Source organism: Macaca nemestrina, chromosome 4, assembly GCF_043159975.1.
Source record: "Macaca nemestrina isolate mMacNem1 chromosome 4, mMacNem.hap1, whole genome shotgun sequence".
Taxonomy (NCBI): Eukaryota; Metazoa; Chordata; class Mammalia; order Primates; family Cercopithecidae; genus Macaca; species Macaca nemestrina.
In genome coordinates this window covers 36,844,493-36,863,666 of record NC_092128.1, presented here as the reverse complement: position 1 = coordinate 36,863,666, position 19,174 = coordinate 36,844,493, and the positions used below count along the sequence as shown (strand labels likewise).

Below are 19,174 nucleotides of genomic sequence, written 5' to 3'. Positions count from 1 at the left end.
AGGCACATCACATGGCAAAAGCAGGAGCAAGTGAGAGAGCCAGTGGGTCGAGAGAGGTGCCACACACTTTTAAATGGCCAGATCTCATGAGACTTCACTATCACAAGAACAGCACAAACAGGATGATGCTAAACCATTCATGAGAAACCTGCCCCTGTGGATGCCCTCTCTCACCACTCCTATTCAACAGTATTGGAAGTTCTGGCCAGGGCAATCAGGCAAGAGAAAAAATAAAGGGTATTCAATTAGGAAAAGAGGCAGTCAAATTGTCCCTGTTTGCAGATGACATGATAATATATTTAGAAAACCCCATTGTCTCAGCCCCAAATCTCCTTAAGCTGGTAAGGAACTTCAGCAAAGGCTCAGGATATAAAATCAATGTGCAAAAATCACAAGCATCCCTACTCACCAATAACAGACAAACAGAGAGCCAAATCATGAGTGAACTCCCATTCACAATTGCTTCAAAGAGAATAAAATACCTAGGAATCCAACTTACAAGGGATGTGAAGGATCTCTTCAAGGAGAGCTACAAACCACTGCTCAATGAAATAAAAGAGGACACAACAAATGGAAGAACATTCCATGCTCATGGATAGGAAGACTCAATATTGTGAAAATGGCCTTACTGCCCAAGGTAATTTATAGATTCAATGTCATCTCCATCAAACTACCAGTGACTTTCTCCACAGCATTGGAAAAAACTACTTTAAAGTTCATATGGAACCAAAAAAGAACCTGCATTGCCAAGACAATCCTAAGCAAAAAGAACAAAGCTGGAGGAATCACGCTACCTGACTTCAAGCTATACTATAAGGCTACAGTAAACAAAACAGCATGGTACTGATACCAAAACAGAGATATAAAACAATGGAACAGAATAGAGCCCTAGAATACCACACATATACAACCATCTGACCTTTGACAAACCTGACAAAAACAAGAAATGAGGAAACGATTCCTTATTTAATAAATGGTGCTGGGAAAACTGGCTAGCCATACGTAGAAAGCTGAAACCGGATCCCTTCCTTACACCTTATACAAAAATTAATTCAAAATGGATTAAAGACTTAAATGTTAGACATAAAACCATAAAAAACCTAGAATAAAACCTAGGCAATGCCATTCAGGACATAGGCATGGGCAAGGACTTCATGACTAAAACACCAAAAGCAATGGCGACAAAAACCAAAATTGACAAATGGGATCTAATTAAACTAAAGAGCTTCTGCACAGCAAAAGAAACTACCATCAGAGTGAACAGGCAATCTACAGAATGGGAGAAAATTTTTACAATCTACCCATCTGACAAAGGGCTAATATCCAGAATCTACAAATAACTTAAACAAATTTACAAGAAAAAATCAAACAACCCATCAAAAAGTGGGCAAAGGATATGAACAGACACTTCTCAAAAGAAGACATTTATGCAGCCAACAGACACATGAAAAAATGCTCATCTTCACTGGTCATCAGGGAAATGCAAATCAAAACCACAATGAGATACCATGTCACACCAGTTAGAATGGCGATCATTAAAAACTCAGGAAAAAACAGGTGCTGGAGAGGATGTGGAGAAATAGGAATACTTTTACACTGTTGGCGGGACTGTAAACTAGTTCAACCATTGTGGAAGACAGTGTGGCGATTCCTCAAGGATCTAGAACTAGAAACACCATTTGACCCAGCTATCCCATTACTGGGCATGTGCCCAAAGGATTATAAATCAAGGTGCTATAAAGACATATGCACACGTACGTTTATTGCGGCACTATTCACAATAGCAAAGACTTGGAACCAACCCAAATGTCCATCATGACAGACTGAATTAAGAACATGTGGCACATATACACCGTGGAATACTATGCAGCCATAAAAAAGGATGAGTTCATGTCCTTTGTTGGCACATGGATGAAGCTGGAAACCATCATTCTGAGCAAACTATCACAAGGACAGAAAACCAAACACTGCATGTTCTCACTCATAGGTGGGAATTGAACAATGAGAACACTTGGACACAGGAAGGGGAACATCACACACTGGGGCCTGTTGTGTGGTGGGGGGAGCGGGGAGGGATAGCATTAGGAGATATAACTAATGAAAATGACGAGTTAACGGGTGCAGCACACCAACATGGGACATGTATACATATGTAACAAACCTACACGTTGTGCACATGTACCCTAGAACTTAAAGTATTAAAAAAAAAAAAGAAATCTGCCCCCATGATCACCTCCCACTGGCCCCACTTCCAACACTGAGATTGCAATTCAACATGAAATATGGGCAGGAACAAATGTATAAAGTATATCAACTGATATAAATGATTAAGTCGATCGATAAAAGAAACAAAAGATTGGGGAAAACTGCTAAGGCAATGCCCTTGGAAAGATGAAATGGGATCTAGAGCACAAGTAGATAGGTCTTGAATTGGAATGTAGGCTGTTTATGTGTAAATGAAAGAAAGGCAGTTATATGTGTTTAGGTATAGATGGATTAGTAGATTTGGTAAGGGAAATCTGTAGAAGTTCTTTGCCGATTAATTCTATTTTCTCAGTGAAGAAAGGAGCAAGGTTTTCAGCCTACAACGTGGTTTGGGAAGGGAGTTTGATCAGAGAAGATAAAGAAATACTCATCTAGGAGAGTAGGAGTGTGGATGGACTAGAAAAAAGGTAAAATCGCTGGGAAGCACTTGAGTTTGGCAGACATGGATTTAAGGACAGAGCCTATATCAGTACATTGCACTGTGGAGAGGAGTGGGACACAACTCCTTTGTGCAAAGTCGGATCTGGAAAAAAAAAAAAAAAGAGAGAGAGCGAGAGAGAACAGAAGGAGTAGAGCCAACCATATTCAATTTCTTCTTCAAAGAAAGTGATCAGATAAGTCAATCTACTTCCAGTACAAAGAAGAAAGCAAAAGGGCAGGGAAAAGCTGGAACTATCTCTTTTCTGGGCTTTTTCTCCTTGGGAATGTAATAGTTGAAAATGTCCTTCCTTCTATGAAAACATGAAGAGGAGGGGTAGGTGTTCCCCTAACTTGTGGTATCATTTAATAGTGCCCCAATGGGATATGCATTCTGCACACTGTACTACAGGATTTATTTGAACTACTTCTTAAAGAACCCATCCAATTTTATGCAAATATTCAAAAGTCCCTAATGAGATTCATTTTAATTATTGTAACAGAAAAAGAAATCCTTGGTCCCCAACATGGAAATCTAAGGCACAAAGAAATCTTAGGCTCTGGTAAGTGTTTTCTAAAAATATATCTGAATTTTTGTTTTTTGGCTCAGTTGGAGTTACCTGACTCAGGTTACTAGCAGGTAGCACGTCCTTGTGGGTCCCTTCAGAGGACTGTCCTCACACATTTATCAGTCACACTTCCACACGTTAGGTATCACATAGAGCTGGAGCTACAGTACAAGGGAATTTGAGCACAAAGGCCTGAAGTTGAAAGACCAAAAATTGAAAATGCTCCAAGTAATCCATGACTCACCTTATTTGTATAATTGCAAACCGCAAACATACAAGATAATCCTGTCTGGAGTATAAAGATGACACGAGCGAACAACTTCATGGCTAAACTCCTGGTTGGATCAAGATTCTGAGTACAGTACAACTGGCTTTGCAACAGTCAGATGATATTGTATCTGGGCTATCTGATATAGAAGAATATGTAGAGAGGAAATGTGAGTGGCAAAAAGAATATTGACTCCTGGTCCAACCCAGAATATTCTAAGTGTTGGCAATAGTAAAGAAGGTTATGGCTGTGGAGGCGTCCTTCCAACAATAAAATTGTCTCTTTGTGAGATCTTTGAATGACAAAGTAAAGTTTATACATTTAAATGTAATCAAGTTGTTAAAAAATACATAGCAATTGAAATTAGGAAATTCTATCTAAACACAAATGCGTAAAATAATAATTTTATTTTTGACATTACTTTAGCATTCCAGTTAAACTTGGATGAAATTTGAAATTTTAATGAGATGCTCATATGAGGAGGGCTAAATTTCAATATAGTTGTAGTTTTCCTATACCAGAAATTGTTCATTTAATTCAACAGAAGAGCTATATAAATTTAAGTATAAGGGCCAAAACATAGGGTAGCAAAAATCATAAACTCTCTTTCATATTTAGCACTGGTTCTCTGTCCCAAATACAATTAGATTCACTTGGGGAAATTTTTAAAATGTATTGATGCCTGGACTCTACTCCAGATTAATTGTGGCCTAATGGAATGGGGAGTGGGGGTGTGGGAGGGCATAGATGAAGCTCAGAAGCTCCTCAGGTGACCCTGTTCTGCACCACGATCTACAGCAATGATTCTCAATCTTGCTGCACTTAGAATCACCTGGGGAGGAAACTGCTGCAGACCAAATTGCATCTTAGATCCATTACATCAGAAACTTGGATTGCTGGATTCAAGTACAAGTGTTTCTAAGCTCCCTAAGTGATTATAATATATAGCCAAAGTTAAGAACCCCTGCTTTGCAGTCACTGGTCTAATGGAACAAATTGCTTTGATTTACTTCCCTTCTTAATATTGCTATGTATAACTAAATAAATAAGATGTATTATTTTATGTTTCTTCTTAATATTGGCATAAACAAATTAGTGTATGTGTGTTTCATTGATAGAAGAATATATGAATGTTATTTTTGTACCAAATATTCCATCAGGAGTAGAAATGTTCATAGAAAAGAGCCACAAATTGGACAGGCATGGTGGCTCACGCCTGTAATCCCAGCACTTTTGGAGGCCGAGGCGGGCGGATCATCTGAGGTCCGGAGTTCGAGACCAGCCTAACCAACATGGAGAAACCCCATCTCTACTAAAAATACAAAATTAGCTGGGCGTGGTGGTGCATGCCTGTAATCCCAGCTACTCTGGATGCTGAGGCAGGAGAATGGCTTGAACCCGGGAGGAGGAGGTTGCTGTGAGCTGATATCACACCATTGCACTCCAGCTTATGCAAAAGAGCAAAATTCCGTCTCAAAAAAAAAAAAAAAAATAGAAAAAATAGAAAAAAAAAGAAAAGAGGCACAAATTTTAGGGGCAGAGTAAGATGTGAACCATAAAATCAGCTCTGAGCACCCTCCTCTGCCCATTTGCCTCATATGGTTTTAAGGATGGTAAGTGCAGATAAAGCTGTGGATGAGAAGAGGAATAGAGCAGTCATCATGGAACATGAGATAGAAGCTACATGTTCAAGGCCCCAGAACCACAAGTAGAAGGAGCCTGGGTCCCAGATAATTTTGTGGGTCTCACAGTTCTGAATTGCCTGCCCAGGCTTTAACATGAAAGATAACTATTTATCGATTTCATTTAAACCACAGTTATTACAGGGTCTCTTTCAACAGCCAAATCTATATCCTAACTAACCCAAGTTATGACCAAGTAGTCTTGCTAACAGAATATCTCATATTCAATTAAGTGTTTTAAATACATACCATTGTTACTGCACCTGAATGACCAAAAACTTCTGTGAGAAGACCAAAAGTCTATACTTAGTAGAGATTTTCATTCTTAATTTTAGCACCTTGGGAAATGTGCCCTATATTTTGTCCTGTGAATGACTTTCAAAAGTTCAGACTTGTGTAATGCCCTATAAGTTGAACCAAATATTAATTTCTTTGCAATACATACAGATATTATTTAACATGGTGTAATATAAAGATAACATATGTCTAATGTAGTAGATGTCAAGTATACTATGTGTTTGGTATTTAGACCTTATAAAAATAAAAATTTTCTAGCTCTTGTCTACCATGTAGGTAACATATTCCCATTTTGTAAATAAAACAATTCCAGAACATGTTTCAATTCTCTTAATTCCATTTTTTATATTATATTATCTCATGTTGCAGTTAAATTTAATTCCAAATTTATACTATTTTAAAATCATCATTGGTATTTCTGCGAATTGTAGTTAGTTTCAATTTGAAATTATTTTCCTATACCCAAAGGATTATAAATTATGCTGCTATAAAGACACATGCACACGTATGTTTATTGCAGCACTATTCACAATAGCAAAGACTTGGAATCAACCCAAATGTCCATCAGTGACAGATTGGATTAAGAAAATGTGGCACATATACACCATGGAATACTATGCAGCCCTCAAAAAGGATGAGTTTGTGTCCTTTGTAGGGACGTGGATGCAGCTGGAAACCATCATTCTTAGCAAACTATCACAAGAACAGAAAACCAAACACCGCATGTTCTCACTCATAGGTGGGAACTGAACAATGAGATCACTTGGACTCAGGAAGGGGAACATCACACACCGGGGCCTATCATGGGGAGGGGGGAGGGGGGAGGGATTGCATTGGGAGTTATACCTGATGTAAATGACGAGTTGATGGGTGCAGCACACCAACATGGCACAAGTATACATATGTAACAAACCTGCACGTTATGCACATGTACCCTACAACTTAAAGTATAATAATAATAAATAAATTAAAAAAAAAAAAGAAAGAGAAACTGCATTTACTATTTTGGAATTCCTGTACCAATTTGGCTTATAAGGCTCATGTTGGTGTTAAATTCATTCATTTATTTTACTAATGCCAGTTGCATCCACCAGAGGTATTGAAGATGGAGAATTTAAAGTTTACAAAAATTGTTCACTAATATATCTTCATCTATAGTTTCATCAAAATAGATTTTCATTACCATTGAAAATCATTGTACATTTATTTGGAATCAGAAAATGTAGTTCTAATTCTTGTTTTGAAGTTTAATAGCAATGATAACGCTATGAAGTAGTTTAGCTACACAGAACATCAGATTCATCATTGTTGAAATTGGGCATTATATTGGTTTCTCAGCATTGTTTTGAGGTAAACTACTTTGTACTGTGTAAATTACTTTGTACTGTGATTTCTTACATAGCAGGCACTCATTACTGGTATTAGTGAAATTTGGACTGGAAATTGAATCCCAGTCACTACACTACCTAGACTTGTAAAGATGTTATTATAAAACTGAATTTCACATACAATTATATGGAAATTGAATATTTTTAAATCAATTTAAACTAAAAATTAATATTAAAATATTTCAGTTTAAAAAAAAAGAAATTATTTTCCTCACAATTGTGCTTATGCTGCAATTCACACCGATGACACTAGATGGCACCAAATTTCACCTTTTAAAGTTGATTTTCCATTGAAACTGAGACTGGTGCACAGTAAATATTTAAGTTACAGAAGTTACTCAAAAATTGAATACTTTAATTACGTAAATACAAACCCTAATTCCCCAGTCAATGATAAAAACCGACATATTGCACCACATGTTTGTAACTGAAGAAACAAATTATGTGCGTAAATGAAGATTACAGTTCTAAAGTGATGACTGAAAGTGTATTGTATGTAATAACATCAATGGGTGTTTGAACTTGAAATTGTGTAAACCAAAGGAAAACTATTCAAATACATGAGTCACAGCAAATTCTAGGAAACTTGCAGTATAAAGAAAAGAAAGTAATGCAAATATGCTCCAGTCACAAGATTTCAGGTTGGAGAATACCTAAAGTTTACTGCAACCATCTATTTTCTTGGACAATCTACTCTGAGAGTTCACTCTGATGTTTCTGCCCTTGGTGAGTTTTCTAGTCTTGCCATGTTCTATAATTTTCATATTAGTGTGGTCTTCGCTTGAAGGTATTAAGCCTTCAAGATGCAGTTGTTCCTGGTTCAGGCTTCCTCTTTCCTCTTCCCTCTGAAGGGAATTTACATATTGAAACCCAAATTGTATATGCTGGCTGATTGTGCATCATAACCAGTGTTTGCACATACTACCATTCAAAAAGTACATGCACAAGAGAAGGAGGAAAACCAGAAGAGTATAATACAATGGAAGGCAAGACAAGAACCTTGGGAGACTACTTCTTTCTTCCAAGTGAGCAGACCATTAGCTGGGCATTGTGGCAGATGCCTGTAATCTCTGATACCGGGAGGCTAAGGCAGGTGAATCGTTTGAGCCCAAGAGGCAGAGGTTGCAGTGAGAGCGAGATCGTGCCACTGCACGGCAGCCTGGGCAACAGCACAAGACTTCATCTTAGAAACAAACAAAAAACAAGCAAGCAGACCAAAAATATTTGTAATTGTCCCTGACTCCTCTGTTTTTCTCACATTGCAGATCCAATCCACTAGCAGAGCTCATTGACTGTCTTCAAACATGTACAGTACATGTCACTTCACTCCACTCCCTCTACTATAACTACAGTCTAAGCCACAATCACTTCTTGCTTTGGTTATTTCAATGGTGTCATAACTGGTCTTGCTGCTACCACCTACCACCTTGCTTCCCTCATCCATTGTCAACACTGCTACCACAGTGATCCTGTTAAATGTGATATATCACTCTGTTGTTCAAAGTCCTGCAATGGCTTTCTCATCTTCATTGGTTGGAAAAAATGTGACTTTTTAGGTTAAATATTTATATTTCCTTATGTCAAAAATATGCATCCTCATTGTGATGAAATCCATCATCTCTAAAATGGATAATATAGTGAAATTCCCAGGTAACTTTCTCTTCCTTGTAAATACTACTGTTGATAGATTGATATGAATACACATTTTATACAAATGGGATTATAATATAATATTCTTCTGCAAATTATTGGCTTAACTTTATATCTTTGGACATTGCTCTATCCACTATATATATACACACACACATATATGTGTATATATATACACACACACACACTTACCTCACTCTTTTCATTAGCTGCAGCACAGCAGTTCATTGAATGGTTTTTCCATGATTTAATTCACCAATATCCAATATATGGACATTGGATTTAGTTTAGAAAGCTTTTTAACAACAAGACTGCAGTGATCATCACTGCATAAGCTTTTGTTTATACACATGAGTATATGTCTGTGGGCAAAGTCCTAAAAGTGAAATTGCTGGGCCACAGGGTGTAAGAGACATAAATTAGTGGTTGCCTTAATTCTCCTAGTTGCCATATCTATTCTCCAGTCCTTCTTGTAAGGAAAACCTCCTCCTCCCAGTTCTTCTCAGGTGTTACATGGAAATCACAGTGTTTTGATATGCCCCTCGTGTCTCCTGGCCACGGCAGAGTTGATTCTCTCCATCTCGTAGATGAGATTAATGAGTCTCAAAGAGCTATGGTAAATTGACAGATTCCATGTTTAGTGAGTGTACGAAATAAAAGTTAAATCAAAGTCCATATGAACACAAAAGTTGATTCATTATCCTGTGTTGTGCTTTTGTACATATATAAATAATTCTGTTGAAAACATCTGAATATGTAAGCTAATTGGCTTCTATGGGACTTGGGATCTAGACTATGGTTTAGTTTGTGCATTTCTGAGCAAGAATAAAGGAGAAAATCCCCACCCTTGAATCTAAATATTTTGGCTTCACAGTAATACAAATCAATGCTTCCCAATATGTGGACATTTGGATTTTTGTAATAAACCATGGACTGCATATTTTACATATCATCTGGATGTTCGGGGGTGGTGGAGAACAACAGAATGTGATTGAGCACGTACAGTGCTCCCAGACAGATGTTTCTGTTAATTGTGGCATTTGTAATTCAAGGAAGAAGAAAAACTGGTAGCAATAGAAACATTAATTTATTTGGGCCAAATAAAGAACTCAGATACTGTTGATATTTATAATCTATAATATAGTTGTAGTGATAAGGCAAAAATAAGGTTGTGAAATTCCTTGTGTTACATGGGACATGTCTCAAGGACAGACGTTTGTTTCTCTGTGACAAAATTTTCTATTACTCTTCTCTGAAATCACTGTGGTCTGGAGAAACCTTATCCATCCATTTTCTAGCCTCCTCGATTTAGTGTATTAAAAGTGACCTTTATCTAGATCAAAAGATACATTGCTTTCTCTTAATAAGTTGCTGTTTAAATTACACTAACATCCTTGAGTAAAAGTCATGTGTAAGGCACTATACTCAGTATTGTAATGCATATTACTTCATGTGATAATTAGTCCAATCTTGTGGGTAACTATTGTTATTTATTTCTTTGAAAGAGGAAACAGAGGTTCAGAGGGTTAAGTAATTTTCTCAAAGTTTCATGGTTAATATATGATGATGCTTGAGGAGTTGTTTGATTCTAATACAGAATTATTTCCACTAGACTGGAGGTGGATATTTAGAGACCACAGACCTGTTTGGACAGAAAAATATGTTAAAATATTGAATTGACATGCTTTCAGGAGCATCATGTAATCACCTGTTTACGATAAAAACCAATCTTCATTGACTTACCACTGACTTTATCATACATTTATGATACCTGCATGGTGTCCAGAAGCTTTTGAGTTAGGGCCCAGCACAAGAGCACACTTGAATTTAAAGAAAGAGGAAATTATCTGTGCTCTGTTGTCTTGCATGAGTGTGATTTTCTTGCTAAAAGTACAATAATTATACACTTTTGAAAATTACATCTAAGTTGCATAGTATTGATGCAGTCATTGACAAAAAGAAAAATATAACAAAATACAGAATAAAAAAAGTTGCATGTATATGATAAAAGTGGCATTCTAATCAGTAGGAAAGGATTGACTATTCAATAAATAGTGTTATCACAACCTGATGATACATTTTGGGGAAAAAAACTAAATTAGATTCTGCTTCACACTATACACAAAAGTAATCTCTCAAGGAACTAAGATACTAAAAGAAAATATTGAAAATATACTGTTATAATTTGGGGGTGGGGAAACTCTTTGTAAGGAAGTCATGAAAGAGCTATAAATAAAAAAAAAGACTAGAGTATTTGCCTAGATAAAACAAGGAGCTTTCATTGGTTGGAAAGCATTACAAACCTATAACAAACTATAGCACACAAAGAGTGCTTGTAAAACTGGTCAAATCAGAATTAGCTATGTGGAAGGCACCAATGTCAATTTCTTGATTTTGATAGTGTACCTTAGTTATGCAAGATGTTACCACTGGTGGAAGCTGGGTGAAGGGTGCACAGTACCTCTGTGTATTTTGTGGCACAGCTTACTGTGTATCGGTAATTGTTTCAAAATAAAAAGTTAAAAAATAAAAATAAACGTGTGTGCATTTGCAGAACAATTTTTTAAAACTTGTATTTAGTTGTGGGGCATGATAAATATGTGGGTATCTGTAGAGGAGAAAAGCAAATGAAGAAATGTAACAGTTCCATAAAATAGCAAAATAGTAACTATTCAATACATGTTTAATTATAATTAAAATTATATTTAGTCATATTTAAATGTATTCTGTAAATGTGAATACCATCATAATTTTAGATTTTTATTATAGTTCTGAACCTGGTACAAGTATAAAAAATGCAATGACAGCTATTTCAACCTCATTTTTGTACTAGAAAATAATTTATTAAATCCTTCATAGGAAACCATTGGAGCTCTAATTTTCTTCACTCACTGGTTCACAGCATGTTGGAAAGTGTATTATGCTATTGGCTATTTACTCTTGGAATTTCGTTCACACTGTTCTCAGGAAGTGTTGCCAAGGGGAGAGATGAAAAACAGAATTGTGTATCTTTTTTATCCAGATCTCACTGCTAACACCATCTCTGAACACTGGTCATATTAAAGACTAAAGTGAGTCATTATAATGTGACCTTTAAATTACACAATCTTTTTATTTAAAAAAAATTATGTATTCAAAAGGCAGTGAGGAGCCCACAGCCCACTGCTGCTCATAGCATTTTCTAATACAGGCAAGTTTCTGTCCTAGAGAAAAAACATGAATGAACTAGATATTGGAATGACCAATGAAACCACATGGGTGTGACTGAAACAGAAAACTTGGTAAAGGGTAAAGTCACAATTGCTAAACGTCACTGACCAGTCTCATGATCATCAAGACATCAGATATCCCGCAAGGACTGTTTTCAGAACGAAGTACTAAAAGCTAAGATTAGATGAAGATGATTACCAGTGGGTGAAAGACGATATTAATAAAATTAGAAGGTTTAAAATTCTTCACGCAAGTCAATCAGTTCATCAGTCAAACTGCTTTACTACTGAATTTTTAAAAACTGGAATTAGAAGTCATATTTTTCTTTAAAACTTTAGATGCAAAAAGAAAATGAACAAGATCCAAAATCAAGGAACTGTCAAACACTACATTATAGTTAATTGTGAGACAGAATTTTTAAAACTTTTGTCAGGAACACTGGGGAACACTAAAATGATTAATTTCATGTTGTATCAAAGAGGACACTTTCCCATAATATCTGAGGCCTGCAGCAAGGGAAGAGGGGCAAGGAGCAGCTCTTCTCCAATAAAAGGAAGGAGTTGCAATGTCTTACCTCTATTATTAATTATCCTGGCATCCTGACATTTGATATTTGCTATACCTGATTTGTGAAAGTTATTAAAATCCCGAGGAAAACACTATCAATTTCAATTTGAAGTGTCCAAACTTGTCAGCTTATCTGGTTTTATTAAAAACTCAAATCTGTCCCTCAGCTTATTTTCACCCAACTCTGTGATTAAGCTTCTCTGGGCACTGTTCCCAGTGCCCATCAAAGAATGTCTCCGGACATAAACTACAACTACTATTTATTAATATCGGTCAGGACTCTTCTGTTAGTAAGAGTCAGAAATCTGACTCAAACCAGCTTAAAAAACAAAACAAAAGGAATTATATAAATTCACATAATTATAGTTTCTTAAGAAACTAAGGTTCACTTAATCCTGGACCTGCTTTTCCATTCTGTCGTTTTAACCTATAAAATGTGATACATTACTTTACTCTTATTTACCAGAATTTTCTATAAAAATATAAGCTAATTATTCATCACTATGACATATACTAAGTAACTTATTAATGATAAAAACTGTATTAATCAACTACATTGGTTAATAGGGAAAAGAAAAGATCCAGAGTAATGGAGCCCCTTAGTCACTTGCCCAACCTAAATTAATCACTTTGGCCCAGTATGGGACACTCTGATTGACTGAGCCTGAATCACGTGCCAAAGTCATGTGCCCTCTCAGATGAAGGAAGAGGGCTGCTAAACAGACCTTAAAACGTATCTAACTTGAAAAAAAAAAAAAAGAAAGAAAACTAACTAATATGTTTATTGGGCACTTAAAAAAATATGCCAAGCACTATAGTTAGTAAGCATTTTACCTATAGGATTGTTTTTCATCCTTACATCATCCCCAGTAGTTAGGTATTATTCTTTATAGATGATAACTTTGAGAATTAAAGAGTTAAGTAACTTCCCCCAAGGTCTCACTGCCAATGAGTGGAGGTATTGAGACCTAAACCTAGGCAGTCTAAGTCCCTCTTGACTGTTGCACTGTGCTTCTGACAGCAATGTCACAGCCTTCTCTTTGTCTTCTACTATCATTATTATTATTGAAAGAGTCTCACCCCATCACCCAGACTGGAGTGCAGTGGTGCAATCTTGGCTAACTACAACCTCCACCTCCCGGTTTGAAGCCATTCTCATGCCTCAGCCTCCTGAGTATGGGACTACAGGTGTATGCCACCACACCCAGCTAATTTTTGTATTTCTAGTAGAGATGGGTTTTCACCTTATTGGCCAGGCTAGTCTCAAACTCCTGACCTCAGGTGATCCACCTGCCTCAGTCTCCCAAAGTTGTGGGATTATAGGCATGAGCCACTGCGTCCAGTCTTCTGTTATTTTTGTATATAGTAAACATACACAGTCCCTTTAGTCTTCAAATATAATATTTGGTCTTCACCTTTTTCCTGTAAAATATAGAAGTAAGTTTGATAATCTGATCTACTGATTGAGAGTATTATGATGAGGTGGGTGCTGGGAGCACAATTACATGAGAGAGTAGACTAAAGCAGTAAGATGTCTAGCAAAGACTAGATCCCTCTGCTTAAGCAGAGAGCACCAGGGAGCTGAGTGCTTACAAGTTCGTGAAGAGAGCAAGACAGGAGAGGCATCCCAACAATAGCAAGTCCCAGCCAGGGGTGAAACAATGATAAGAAGGTGGAGGGATTTTCACTTGCTGATATGATTATTTGCTCGGCACATTCATTCTGGAGCTAAACTAAGAATATTTAAACCCTCGTTCATGTTGTCATCAGTAATATTGCTCAGATTCTGTGTGGCAAATCAGCTTTAGTCTTCTTTTTACGTCATCTGAGCACCCAAATTAATGACTACTGAAAACGGAGTCAGTGTAGGGATAACAGCATGCGTTTGGGGAATGAAGGAAAAGCTCAGGGCATCATAAATAACACAAAGGTAGGACAAATACAATCAAAGATTCCTTGTTTGCAGTTTTTGACCATAACACTAATGGAGTAGTCCCTAAGATGACATATGAGGGGGTTATACCAAATTTTTATCAAACTTTTCATTCAGATGTTTCCCATACTAACCAGTTCTGAATTGGTATTCCAGAGATAGTAACATATTTCATTAAAAGCTTATATCAAAGCATAAATATTATCCAAGGTATATGCATAATAAGGTGATAAATGACTTCTCCAGAACTTCACTTAAATTAAATTAACATTGAGAGTGGAGTTCTCCTTTTTCAAAAGAGTTCCACACAATCTACTGCTTGCCCCCTGCTGAGAGTGCTAATTTATTTTTTCTTTGCTAGAAAACCAGGAGACGGTCTCTCTTAAGACTGAGTTTTTTATTTATTAATTTCGTTCACTGATTCTAAGATACTTTAACAACAACTGTGCATCAGCGGGTACAGTATTTTCAAGCTATTTAATGTAATGTCAGACAATATGTTTCCTAGTAGAAAGAGAATCCCTTTGGAGTGTTAGGCAGTTTGCTTCTCTATATAAGACTTCAAAATACAAACAGTAGCAATTATTTATCACAGCCTCAGAAGCCTAGTTATTGGATAGAAGTCTTTGCTTAACAAAGGACATGTGAAGAATAATGTTCATTTTCCAAGTTTTTTACTCAGAAGGCAATTCAAAGGGAGCATGTCCAAGTAAAATATTTATTATTATTGGTAGTTATTTAGGACTTTTCTCTAATTCTTCAAAGCTCTAAAACTCAAGGAGAGAAAAATAAGCACTTCTCTGCTTGTCAAAGGTAATTTAAATTATAACTAGTAAGTACAGACACCCATTAAGTGACTTATCTGTGTCTGCATGACCAGATTGTGATTTGTCATCAGCATTCTCTTCTCTCTCATTTTTTCCAAATAGGCATAAGGCAAGACTCCAATTCACAAACTGCTTCTGTTCTAAAAATTAATTTGTAGATAAATACTGCTAGAGCAGGATAACTAGTTGTGTGATTTGGTGCAAATGATTTATTTTCTCTGAGTTTAATTCTTCATATACAAAATGGACCTAATTTCTAATTTTCAGGATTATTGTGAAGATTTAGTAAGATAATGAATGTAACATATTTAGTACACTACCTAGCAAAGAATGAATATTAGATGGAATATAACCCACAATGGTCAATTTGAGCCATATAAAAAATTGAAACCAAATTTTAAACGTGTTAATATCATACCTTGGAGTCAAGAATATGCAGGTCATTTTTTCAAGTAAGTTTCTTATTGAGAAATACATATAGTAAAACATACAAGTCATAAATGTAACTCAGTAACCACATGTAGCTCAATAGCTCAATAAATTCTTTAAATATAAACACACCCATCAAACCAAACCAAGAACTAGAAGCAGTGTTCCAGAAACCCACTCCCTTGTCCTTCCTCCCAGTCACTACCACCTTCTTAAAGGTAATCAGTATTCTGACTTCTAAATTAATTGTTTAATTTTAATATCTCTGGGTTGGAATGATCTTGAGCACCTTATTATAGGCTTATTGACCATTTGGATATCCTCTTTTGTGAAGTACCTGTTTAACTTCTTTGTCCAATTGTCTATTAGTTGACCATTTTCTCATTGATTTGTAGATTTGTTTTGTTTTGGTTTGAGATGGAGTCTCACTCTGTCACCCAGGCTGTAGTGCAGTGGTGTGATCTCACGTCACTGCAACCTCCACCTCCCGGGTTCAAGTGATTCTCTTGCCCCAGCCTCCCAAACATCTGGGATTACAAGTGCATGCCACCACGACCAGCTAACTTTTGTATTTTTACTAGAGACAGGGTTTTACTATGTTGGCCATGGTTGGCCAGGCTGGTCTCAAACTCCTGACCTCAGGTGTTCTGCCTGCCTCGGCCTCCCAAAGTGCTGGGATTACAGAAGTGAGCCACCATGCCTGGCTATTTTTTAAATATGTTGTATTTTGGATGTCTTTATCAGATATATGGATGTAAATTTTTTCCCTCTAAACCTTGTCTTTTACTTCCTTAATGACTTTTTTTAATAAATAGAAGTTCTTGATTTTAATGTGGTCTAATTTACCAATTTTTTCATTTTTATTTACAAGCCACATGAGTAACAACAGTAGAAACAAACAACGGATTGAGACAATTAAGGGCTTCTTAGGTTAAGATATGTTAAGATATCATTACTAGATGGAAAATACTTTAAAAATAGGCCGGGGTGGTGACTCATGACTATAATCCCAGCACTTTGGGAGGACATGGTGGGAGGATTGCTTGAGCCAAGGAGTTCAAGACCAGCCTGGGCAACAAAGCAAGATCCCATCTCTACAAAAAAAGTTAAAAATTCACTGGGCATAATGGTGGTAGTCCTAGCTACTTGGGAAGCTGAGGTGGGAGGATCACTTGAGCTCAGGAGTTATAGGCTGCAGTGAGTCATGGCCACACCCCTACACTCCAGCCTGAGCAGCAGAGTGAGCCTGTCTCTTAAAAAAATAAAATCTGAGACTATTTGAAACTTATTTTTTGATGAAAATTAGGTGCATAAAACTGGCTTAATCATGACCCTTAAATTATGACACAGTAGAGTTATTTACCCAAGAATGGCCTGTTTCATTTTATTTTATCTTAAAAATAATAAACACTTGGAAATTCATTACCAAACTTCAGCTCATCACCAAACCTGAGAACTTAAAACATTAACAGGTAACTTAAACATTTACCAGTAAGAACAACAACAACAATAATAATAATAATACCTCAGTGGATTGGTTAGCAACATATTAAACACATTTCACAGAGAATTAAAGAATTAAAAAGAGAGAGCTGAAAAAACTAGCAGATTCCAAGACAATGAGAAAAGAGTAAGGAAAATATAAAAGGAAATTTAAGAGATAAGAAAGTTCAAACATAGTGGCTTAAATGGAGTCTAAGAAAAAGACAACAGAGAATATGGAGAAAAGGTCATGACTCACCAAGAGGTAATGACTCACATTTTTTTCAGAACTGATAAAGGATATCAAGCATCATATTTTAAAAACTCAATAAAACTAAAGCCAATTATATAGAAATTTATACCTAAAATGCTATAATGAAATTGAGAACAAGAAGATTGAACCACACTTTTTTTTCTTTAAAAAATTTTTTTTTTTTTTTAAGAGGCAAGTTCTCACACTGCCAACCAGGCTGAAGTGTAGTGGTGGTATCATATCTCAACCAATTCTTCAACCTCAGCCTCCAGAGTAGCTGGGATTACAAGCACAGGCCACCATGCCTGGCCTGAACATTTTCAACGGAAAACTGTGTAATTGTCAAACAGATAGGGAGGAAGAAAAGATGAGTAACCTGACAGTAACAATGGATGCTGGAGAACAATAGAATAATATATCCAGAGTTTATTGAGGAAATAAAAATCACAACCTGGATTTGTAGAGACCTCAGAAGTTTCTCAAAAAAATGCCTGCCCCTGGTCTCATCTTTGTGGGAAGATAAAGAAAAAATGAGCACATAGTGATAGATCTCCACTAGGGAAACTCCTAAAGATGTAATTCAGGAGAAAGGAAAAGAAGCTCAGAAAAGAAGACTTGAATGCAAGAAGGAAAGAAAATAGAAAAATATATATATAATTGTAGATAAATCTAAGGAAGTATTGATTAGAATTAATAAGTAATTAGAATTAAGATCCTGGTTTCAAATGGGGATTAGGAATTAATAATTTTGGACTTTGTTAAAAATACACTATAAAAATTTAAAGACATTAACAAATAAAATAGAAATAGGATGTATAACTTCCAAATTAGTAGAGAAAAAATATGTGATTAAAAAAAAGCAAAATAAGCCAAAGGGAAAGAAAAAAAGAAAAATAAATGAGACAAATATAAAGCAAAAGGTTATGTGGTAGAAACCAGTAAAATATTTCAGTACTATACAGAGAAAAAATATCAGCAAAAGACAACCTGGATAGCTGTTTTAATAATCAGACAACCTGGATAACTGCTTTAATATCAGCTATTTTAATTTAAGACAAAAGAAAAGCTTTATTTGTGATTTATTTTTTTAAAAATCACTATATGAAGATGAGAAGTTCAATTAATCAAGGTCGTTTAAACATTTAACTTTGTATACATGTAGTTTAAATAGCTTCAAAATACTCAAGGAAAAGGTAATTAAAACTATAATAAGAAGTGGACAGCATTCCAACTTTGATCCAGGACAACGGCTCCCGCAAAGAAGGGTGGCGAGAAGAAAAAGGGCCATTCTGCCATCAACGAGGTGGTGACACGAGAATACACCGTCGATATTCACAAGCGCATCCATGGATTCGGCTTCAAGAAGCGTGCCCCCCAAGTACTCAAAGAGATTCGGCAATCTGCCATGAAGGAGATGGGAACTGCAGATGTGCGCATTGATACCAGGCGCAACGAAGCGGTCTGGGCCAAAGGAATAAAGAACGACCCATACCGTATCCGTGTGCGGTTGTCCAGAAACCGTATAATGAGGATGAAGATTCACCAAATAAGCTCTATACCTTGGTTACCTATGTAACCTGTTACCACTTCCAAAAATCTACAGTCAGTGTGAATGAGAACTAATCGCTGATCGTCAAATACATCAAATAAAGTTATAAAATTGAAAAAAAAATAGAGGAAATGGACGATTATCATTAAAGGGAGAGATGTCAACACAGCTCTCTCTATTATTGAGAGGCCAATGGATAGAAAAGATTTGAACAATGAAATAGGCTAGACATGTACAGAATCCTCCACCGAAAACATAGAGAATACAAAGTCTTCTCTACCACATAAGAAACAAGTTTAAAAAAATGGTCACAAGCAAGGTTTTTGACTTTTAAGTCAATAACAAAAAAGTTACATCTGACAAAGTTCTGATATCCAGAATCTATTAA

At 36.2% G+C, this 19,174-nt stretch overlaps 1 pseudogene; it reads left to right on the top strand.

Annotated features, from left to right (window-relative positions):
• The first annotated feature begins 5,129 nt into the window (after window positions 1–5,129).
• Window positions 5,130–18,860, top strand: LOC105475817 (large ribosomal subunit protein eL31-like; annotated as a pseudogene).
• Window positions 18,861–19,174: the final 314 nt, after the last annotated feature.